This window comes from Carassius auratus, unplaced genomic scaffold, assembly GCF_003368295.1.
Source record: "Carassius auratus strain Wakin unplaced genomic scaffold, ASM336829v1 scaf_tig00216181, whole genome shotgun sequence".
In the NCBI taxonomy this organism is placed as follows: Eukaryota; Metazoa; Chordata; class Actinopteri; order Cypriniformes; family Cyprinidae; genus Carassius; species Carassius auratus.
In genome coordinates, this window is record NW_020528444.1 from 348,588 (window position 1) to 358,163 (window position 9,576).

The 9,576-nt window shown below is 37.8% G+C and overlaps 1 long non-coding RNA gene across 1 annotated transcript; it reads right to left on the reverse strand.

Moving 5' to 3' along the window:
* Nucleotides 1–329: 329 nt before the first annotated feature.
* Nucleotides 330–7,976, reverse strand: LOC113097309 (uncharacterized). The gene is made up of 8 exons (XR_003288819.1): nt 7,832–7,976; nt 7,346–7,456; nt 4,464–4,539; nt 3,538–3,759; nt 2,479–2,611; nt 1,813–1,941; nt 1,088–1,314; nt 330–921 (listed from the first exon to the last, which is right to left on the reverse strand). It is a non-coding gene; the product is annotated as an uncharacterized LOC113097309 (long non-coding RNA).
* Between the last annotated feature and the right edge of the window lie 1,600 nt (nt 7,977–9,576).

The following is a 9,576-nucleotide window of genomic DNA, read 5'->3' on the forward strand; positions in this document are numbered from 1 at the left end:
AGCTCCGCAGTGAGTCAGTGTCATGGACGGAGGACAGAGCAAGTGTAGGCTAAATATATTATCATCTGGTTATGCCACTGGTTTAGGTTATGTATTTATTTTTATTTCTTATATAAATGATTTGTAAACATAGCAAACACTGTCTAACCGTGTCTCCACCGGACGGTCTTGCTCTCACTCGGCAGTAGAGTCTGTGAGAGCGGTGTGGCATCAATCTCCCTCTGTGCTCCGAGCATTTAATAATCACGCTCACTGATACCAGAAACACTCTCCGCCTTCACTCCGTGGATAAAGTTGAAATGTTATGTTCATAACATAGCCTATAAAAATTTAAAATAAATAAATAGGAGAGTTTCAAAGGGGATTATGATTATAAAGAGACTGAATCAAAAACTGACACAATTCCTCTGCTCATACTGCCACAACAAGCAATCGGATTGGAGATGCTTCCTGTTTTGGGTCGAATACACCCAGAACTCGCTTCGCAAACCATCCATTGGACACACAGTGCTCTGTTTTCAACCTTCTGACCTACCCACAGTCAACCACTTGTTACATAGAAGTGAGGAGATCTTCAACGAGCTGTCTGCAGTGTCAAGGGACAGGTTGATCACCGTCGAGGGGCAGGACAGTGGGTTTGGCTACCTGCTAAAGATCTCTGCCTTCACCTTTCATGCAGGAAACTTAGTCTTAGGTACGTGGGTCCTTTCAAAATCATTAGGCAAATTACTCCTGTATCATATTGTTGGGCTTTACCATCCAATTATCGTATCTCACCCACTTTTCATGTACCCTGCTCAAGTCAAGTGATACTGACCCTGTTTATGCTGATTGCTGCCAGCCCCGACCATTGCCCGGTAAACGTTTATGTCTCTGGATTCTCTGTGCCACACCTGACACTGTTGATTGACCTGCTTGTATCTGAAAAAAATAAATAAATAAACTCTTCATTCAAACACACAATATCATGTCTAAAATATACCAATATCATGAGTGCTACTCATGTGATATTGCTCACGGTATAAACTAAAAGATATGATAGATATGAGACAGAAAGGGGCGTTTTTGTGCATATAACAAAACTCACCAGATTTTGACATCTGCACCTCCGGCTGCCAGGCCTGCCTGTTTTTCAGCTCCTCTTTTGAGCACATTTTTATTATAAGAAGAGCCCGTTTAACGGCTTTCTTGGACACTCGCAGCCCATCGGGGCCTGCCTCCTTCACCCAGTTAATAAAGTGGGAAAGGTCCACTAATTTATGCACCATTGTAGTGGCCCGATAATTGTGGTCTTCCTTCAGCTGTTTGATATAGCTGAAAAAAATAAGACAGACAAAATGGATCAGCCATCTTCAGTGTGAGTTGGATGAATGTGTGTGTTTTCTTAATTTCTAGAGTACAGACAGCAGAAATATTAATGTCAGAGTTTATCAATACTACTGTACTACTTTCATAATTTAGCCCCGGGACTGATTAAATACCAGGTTTTGTTACCCATTCCCCAAGTTTAACCAGATTTCTTTCACAGAAGTGTCCAAAGTCTTTGGATCTTTCAATTGTGACGATTTTGGCTCATATAAAGGTCCATATTTTTTGGAAACCTTGTTAGTCTGAATGAAAGAAGAGCCAGTGTAGTAGACAGCAGCTTGGTTGGTGCTCGATTGACAAAGAAAACAAACACATAAAAAAGGACTTGTTACAAAGTGTATTATTTCTAATTTCTCAACTTCATAGTAAAATTACACAACAATCAATTCAGATTATTCCTATTATATTCGATTATCAAAGATCTACAACAAAATCTTAACTTACTGTTCATTACTGGTGTGAACTAATTGAGACATGCTGGGGAGGTAGAGGGAGTCATCAGGATGTGCCATGTTGAAACGGTTTACAGATTCCTCCAAGACTGAACGCTTTGGTGGTTTCATCAGAATGTTACTGAAAATGAAAATTAACGATAACTGTGTGTTCATTGTGTGAGATCCAACAAATCATATAACTCAGTTCAGATCATATTACTTTTTATGAGCTACAAAGCATTTTTATTTTTTGGATCAACAAGAATTTTTTACATACAGCAGCTTACAACAGCAAAAACTATCCTAGCAAATAAAGTTAAAACATTATTAAAGCAACTTGTAATCAGTAAAAAGTTAAATAACAAATTCATTACATCAAGCCAACATAAATACAATATAGTCTACTGAAGTTAGAAACAAAGTAAGGTTTAACTTTATTTCAGGTACAAAAATACAATAACAGTTCAGAGTTCAAACGCTCTCTGAAACGCGCCTCTGTGTGTGTGCGGCAGTGAACACACACACACACACACACACAGCGTGCGAACCGCAAGAACGAAATTGTATTCTCTTTTAGTGATGAAATGGTTTAAAATCTATTGAATATAAAAACAAGCAAGACAAAACACGTGCACCTTTCAATAAGACAAACTAGGCAGTTGATGGCTCCACACACCTGTATTCTTCTCTTGGCTAGTGTTCTTTCAGACAGTTGTTTGGCCACAGTCCTTTTCCCCACACAGTAATCTGACTGACACACACCTTCTGCATGTTGTCACACTGGTCTCTCTTGTGGTTGGAAGGGGGTGCTTTGTGAACAGATAATAGTTGAAATGACTTGCCTAAGCAATCATGTTGATGCACACAAACAAATGAAAATCACATTAGAGTGTTGCAGATTTCAGTCGAGTTAGTGTGGACTACCTACTATAATTATAACATGAGCACTCATTTGGGCACACACTGTTGATGATGGCACGTGTCTGCGCAACAGGAGAATGGAGGCCGAGGCTGGAGATGGTCGGTTCGGCTACACTTTTAACATTTTTAAAGCTATCTCGTGTAAAATGATCAGTACAGAGGCGGTGGTGGTGATCCTCAGCTCTCCATTTAGGTGCCTCTTCACAAAATGAATCCACCTCTTCTTGATGTGATGGTTGTTGGGAGAATTAAATAAGGTCACAGATCTGTTTTGTAAGCGATGACATCCAGGCAGTACACATTAGCAAACTGTAGCTGTAGTAAGTAACAGTATGACAGTAACTGGCGGTTAAGTGGTGAACTGAGGTGAATGTGCTCTATTTATATTGTTAGGGGCGGGCCAGAAGCTCACGGGGAGTGCATCATCAAGCCCCCGTTTAAATCCGGATCACAGCAATGGTGAGAAACTGTTTAACAGTCTTACTCCACAATTCCGTGTTTTAGCAACACATGTCTAACATGTAGAATGTGTTTAGACATTTTTAAGACTTTAAAGTATCAATGAGAGACATCAAAAATGTGCAATGACCTGTTTCCTGGAGAGTCCATCAACACATTTAATTGAATTATTCATGCTTTTTCGCAGTTCCAAAGCTTCTTCCACAGAGCAATAGGCTTTATCAAATTTAAGTGCAGCTTGTGGTCTGTGGCACATGAGCGCTGTGGCATTCTGCACCTCTTTCTGGCTAAGATGCTTCTGAACCTGTAAAAAGGAAAACAGGTGTACGTGTTTGTGCATATTACAAGATCTCACCAGATTTCGATAAGTGGACCTCCTGCTGCCAGGACTGCCTGTTTTTCAGCTCCTCTTTTGAGCACATTTTTATTATAAGAAGAGCCCGTTTAACGGCTTTCTTGGACACTCTCAGCCCATCCTGCCTCCTTCACCCAGTTAAAAAAGTGGGAAAGGTCCACTAATTTGTGCACCATTGTGGTGGCGCGATAATTGTGCTGTTCTTTCAGCTGTTTGATATAGCTGAAAAAAATAAGACAGACAAAATGGATCAGCCATCTTCAGTGTGAGTTGGATGAATGTGTGTGTTTTCTTAATTTCTAGAGTACAGACAGCAGAAATATTAATGTCAGAGTTTATCAATACTACTGTACTACTTTCATAATTTAGCCCCGGGACTGATTAAATACCAGGTTTTGGTACCCATTCCCAAAGTTTATTTAACCAGAAAAGTTTGATCTGAGATCAAAGGTTTCTTTCACAGAAGTGTCCTGGCAAAAATGGGCAGCAATACAGCCATTTTAACCCAAATAGAATAACTAGAATATATAATTAGCATTCATGAAATTTTTTTCATTATATTAATTATTTCAGCTGCACCTGTAAATAAATACCAATGCATTTGTCTCCTATTAGACAAAGAAGGCCAGCCTACTCTGCTATACGAGGTACAATGATATGGCGATGGTTTACTATCTGATATAATCCTTAGAGCACCATGATAAACAGCATCTGAAGTGAGGGTCAAACTGACACACTACATAAAAACAGCATTTAGTACATCCCATGGTGGCATTGTGCTAGGCACTGGATTTAAACTTAAAAGTGTAGTAGAGAGCAGCTGATGGAGCAGATTCCCTGCTGGAGAAGCAGAAGCAGTTGACTCTTCCACTCTCTGGTGTATGAACAGCTCTGGTGTCTCAGAAACAAATGTTCCTTTTACAAACCTGCTCCCCTTGCACACAGTGGCGGTTCTACACGGAGGCCCGTGCCTCTGTACACATGTCCCTGGCCATCCCTGTGCTGAAAAAAAAAAAACAATATGATTTTACACACGAGCGCCAAAAGCGGAACTAATGTGATGCAACGTTCTACACGGGTAAATTAGTGCAGCGCACCCAAACACTAAGGAACTTAATCATATTCAGGGATGCAAACATCGCGCTTTTCGGCTCCTCCCGTTTTTTTCACATCAGTTTGGGTGACTTGGGCCTGATTATAATTTCTCAAAGTCAACTGAAGCCATTCCATAGCTTAATTTTATGGACAGAAGACTATTTACATCATTAAATTAAAGTTCATGGAAACCTTGTTTTCCCTCCTCTGCGGCTGTCAATCATTCTCCATTCAGTATTCAAACAGTGCACACCTCGTCCAGTTACAGCAGGATGCACGGTAAAACTATCTCCAATATTATATACTCACACTATAATGCTTGATCTGGAGATAAAAAGGCTGTGGATTTGCATATGTGGCGAGTGGGGCGGGGCCGAGAGGCGTGGGAACGAGGAGTGAGGCCAGGTGTGGTGATTGGAGATGAGCTACACCTGAGCCCCACCGCCGGTATCGAGTCCCACGTAGGAGATGGAAGGATATAAAACTGGAGCGACGACCGTGAAGGACGAGAGAGGACCAGGCCTGGGACATTATTTTATGTTTGCTTTTTATTTTATTTTATTTGCTGTTTTGTATGTATTTTGAATATTAAAATTATGTTTTGATTGTGCGCCGGTTCCCGCCTCCTCCTTCGCGATGTATATGGAGTTTCAATATCGTTACAGCATAAAATGACTTTTTTAATGTATTTGTATTTTATGTTTGTTGCTGTTTTTAAACGACTCGCTTGTGTCTGTTAGATCACACACACATCACAAGGACTATGAATCAGCATCAAACACACAATAACTGGAATTTAAAACTGTGAAGAAACTTAATTTTAAAAAAAATGTTGGACCGATATACATACACTAGGATTTGTGCGCTCGACAGTTCTTCGCTTTGTGTCGTGAAGTTTTAAAATCACTTTGTGAGCTCTGTTTTAAAGCGTTTCATATTATCATGGTTTTGCGCACCGAAAGATTATAATAAGTTTATTATATTTTTAGCCTGCACAATACATTTAAAATAAGCATGATTTAATTGTATATAATTTCTGTGTAGTGTAAAGGATTTTAAATATATATACACTTCTGAATTCTTGACATTCATATATATAAATATTACATTGTGAAATGTATGATTGCCTGATTGAATTTTATAAGAGTACTAATAGTAATTTGTTTTTATTAACATGTTTAGATTGTGTAAAACTACTGTGTAGATTTTTTCAAGAATAACTTTTTGTATTTATTTGCATTACATTTAAATAAAATATGTTGCCATTTTTAATGTGCCCCTCTGGTTAAACACTGGCCCCTCATTGGTCCCCCAGTCAAATTTGTCAAGAGCCGCCACTGGTAGCACACTCTTGAGCAGGTGGGGCAGATTTTAAAAAGCTCAAGCAGGCACTCCTCATATATCAAGTATTTCACCATGTCCTCGATTGACAAAGGAAACAAACCAGTGTTCATTCAAATTAAGGGGGGGCTGGGGGCGTCCGAACCCCCCATAAGCATCAAGGGACCCCCCCATAAGGCCCAAAAAAATGACTTAGTAATTCTTTTTAAAACGCCATGAGCGTGCCAAGCCTTGAGCATCTTATTCGCGCTGAGCATTGGGCGTTTTTTTTCTCGCGCCGAGACGAGAGATGAAGAATGTTCAACTTTGGATAAAACACTGCGCTCATCACTGTCACTTTCTAGTCAGCTGACCAATCAGAGTGCAGGAGGGGCGGAGCAAATTACACACGAGCAACTGTCACAACTGTTATTTGTTACATCGACGTGTCAACAAGCGCAACAACGAGAACAATGGAATATAAATTAATATTGCTGGTTTCTGAGCAACCAGATCATTTAAGTCAGAAAAGAAAAATATTTACCAAATCAGATTCAAGTAACAGTTTAGCGGTTATTCTGTATCATAGGAACCAAAGCGTCTCAACCACTGATCTGTAATATAGATGTCATATATAGATCAGTGGTCTCAACTGAAACAAACACAGCCCACAAAAGCTCTCTCAAGCGCTCACAGCTGGCCGTTTTCAGCAGAGCGACTGGTGTTTTCAGCTTCCTAAAAACACTTTGGTGGACACAGGGCCTGACTGCTCAAAAACAGTGTTAATTTAAGGACGTTATTACTGATGAACTTGTTCATCAGGTGAAGGCTTTTTCTGTCAACGATGACAAAGCAGGGTTTGTGAGAGACACACATGCATTATTACGCCGAAGACAAACATGCAGATCAAGTTTTTGTTATGAATTGTATCCTATTTTCCGTTATTATGTATAGCCTAATACAATTAGTGTAGTATTTAAGGTAAAATGGAGAAAAGGGTTTTAAATTCAATGCAAAGAGGCATTTATTTAAGAGGCAAAATTTAACCCAAGAAAAGCACAGAAGGCTTATTCATGTGAATTGATAGAGAATCAAGAGATCGAAATTGATTAATGGTCATCAACATCGTAATCGTATCAAATTCTTTATATTTTTCCCCTCTTGTAGAAACACTATTGTGACAAAACATATATTTAATGTAGTCTCTCATTCACCACTATAGAAGTTTACCCAACTATGTCAACTTCCGCTAGAAAATATGAAAGGGTTATGTAACTACATGATAAATTAGTTTTTTAATGAAATAAAATTCATACATGTGCACTGTTCAAAGTATATAGCTTTTTATTTTACATATTAAATTATATAAACCACCACATTAAATCAGCTTTACCTGAGGTTTACGAGCTGGTTTATCTTTATGAGGAAGTTCTGCTCCATATGGTCAACAGGTCCTCTCCTGACAAACACTGGACATCTGATTCTCTTGACATGCTAATTTCTTCTACACACACACACACACACACACACACACACACACACACACATCACGGGAGAACTGTTGTCCCGTGTCAAACTTTTAAACTGGAACATAAAACCTGACCTGGACAACAGAACATATTACTCCATCAATACAATTATTAAAGTAACGTTATAGCACTACACAAAACCGTAAAGCACAGTTCAAAACAGCTGAATGGTGGCAGAACAGGCATTTTACTCACTACTCCAGTGTTTTATACAATTAAATGTTATTATAAACGACATACATTAATCTTTCATTAATATCAGTTGTTAAACAATTTATCTTTCGCTATGTAACGTTAATGGCAGACTCTCTACAAATCAGCAGATACAGTAACGATATACAAAAACTCACCAATTCACCAAATTGTTAGTTTAGGATGCAGCTCAGATAAGTATAATGTTAGATATGTCTTCTTTTTTAGCGTCTTTAAATGAACTTAAGTTACACAACGTTAATAGTCGATTTCTCATCTTCCTCTCCTCTTTGACCGTTACTGTTTAAATTATGCACGCTACTGTTGCACGTGCACTACACTCGGATTTCTTAAAGGGGAAGCGTCACGACAATACAATTATAGATGTTTGAGTTTCTGTGAACTCATACTCACATGTAATACATTTTAACTTATTTAGACATTATGAAATATCATATTTATTATATTTGCCTTATTCTATTATGACTTTCAGTTTTTTTAATTTGTATATATTCATGTAGGCTGCATTTTTATGGGTTACAAGTACACACACACACAATGTTACTCTAAAAAAGTAAAGTTATTAATTAACTGTAATTAACAGAATCAAATAAGATTCTACAGAAAAAAGTGAATTCAATAAAAATAAAAAATGATAATGAATTAAATCAAATCAAATCAATAAAATATACTACATGAAAAAATAAAATAAATCCCATTAAATAAAAGGATTCTTCTATTATTAAACAAAATCCTACAGGACAAAGTGAAATTCCATTAAAATCAATCAGAATGTCCAATAGGATTCTAAGAGTCCAGTAAGATCCAAAAGGATAAACTGAAATTCCAATAGGATTTTTTGACAAGGTTAAACACATAAAAAAGGTGAATTATTTCTAATTTCTCAACTTCATAGTAAAATTACACAACAATCACTTCAGCATCAATTAAGATGTTGTTGAGATTATTCCTATTATATTGGATTAACAAAGATCTACAACAAAATCTTAACTTACTGGTCAGTAATGTTGTGAACTGATTGAGACATGCTGGGGAGGTCGAGGGAGTCATCAGGATGTGCCATGTTGAAACGGTTTACAGATTCCTCCAAGACTGAGCTCTTTGGGGGTCTATCAGATGATACTGCTTTCCTCTTACGTGGAGTTGAAGAGCGGAGCAGAAGAAGCTTGTGGTGTTGTGCTCACTGTAGCTTGAGAACCTGGAAAATATGAGGGTAGTAATAAGAGTTATGTGGAGTGTTTATGTGTGTAAGAGAGGTGGAGCTATGTAAACAGAACAGATTTTTTTGTTCATTACACACAATCACTGTTGTGCCGTTTTGCCAACTTGGATTCGTCTGTGCATTTCTGGGAGATGGCCTTCTTAATTACGTTTGCTTCAACATTGAATTGATTTTTGATGTAGCCTGTAAGAGAAATAAATGAACTGAATGCAAGTTTAGAAAACATTACAATCACAGAGGAATGGTTTTAGCCATCTATTTTCACAACAGAACTACTCAACAGACTGAGCCTAAACTTGTTTTCCTGATTTCTATTACTGTTGATCTATAATCAATGTTTAATCATTTATGTATTCAATATATCTTCTATATTATAATTCCTGTACATGCCGTAGTTAGTCATGGATTTAGCCACTATTGTACTGAGGTGAGTAGTTTGCAATGCATCCCTGATACCAGAAGAAAAAAAAATAGAGAGCAACAACATGCAGCGGTTAAAAAAAAAAACCTTTTTTTCCAGGGGCGGGGCAACATTAAGATTTGAAAGGATACTATAGCTAAGTTATTGTTTTATTTATCAAACTGATTTCCTTTTTCACATATATACGGTTGACCTGAAGAATGAAAGCTGTATCATACACTTGAAAAATTATGAGATAT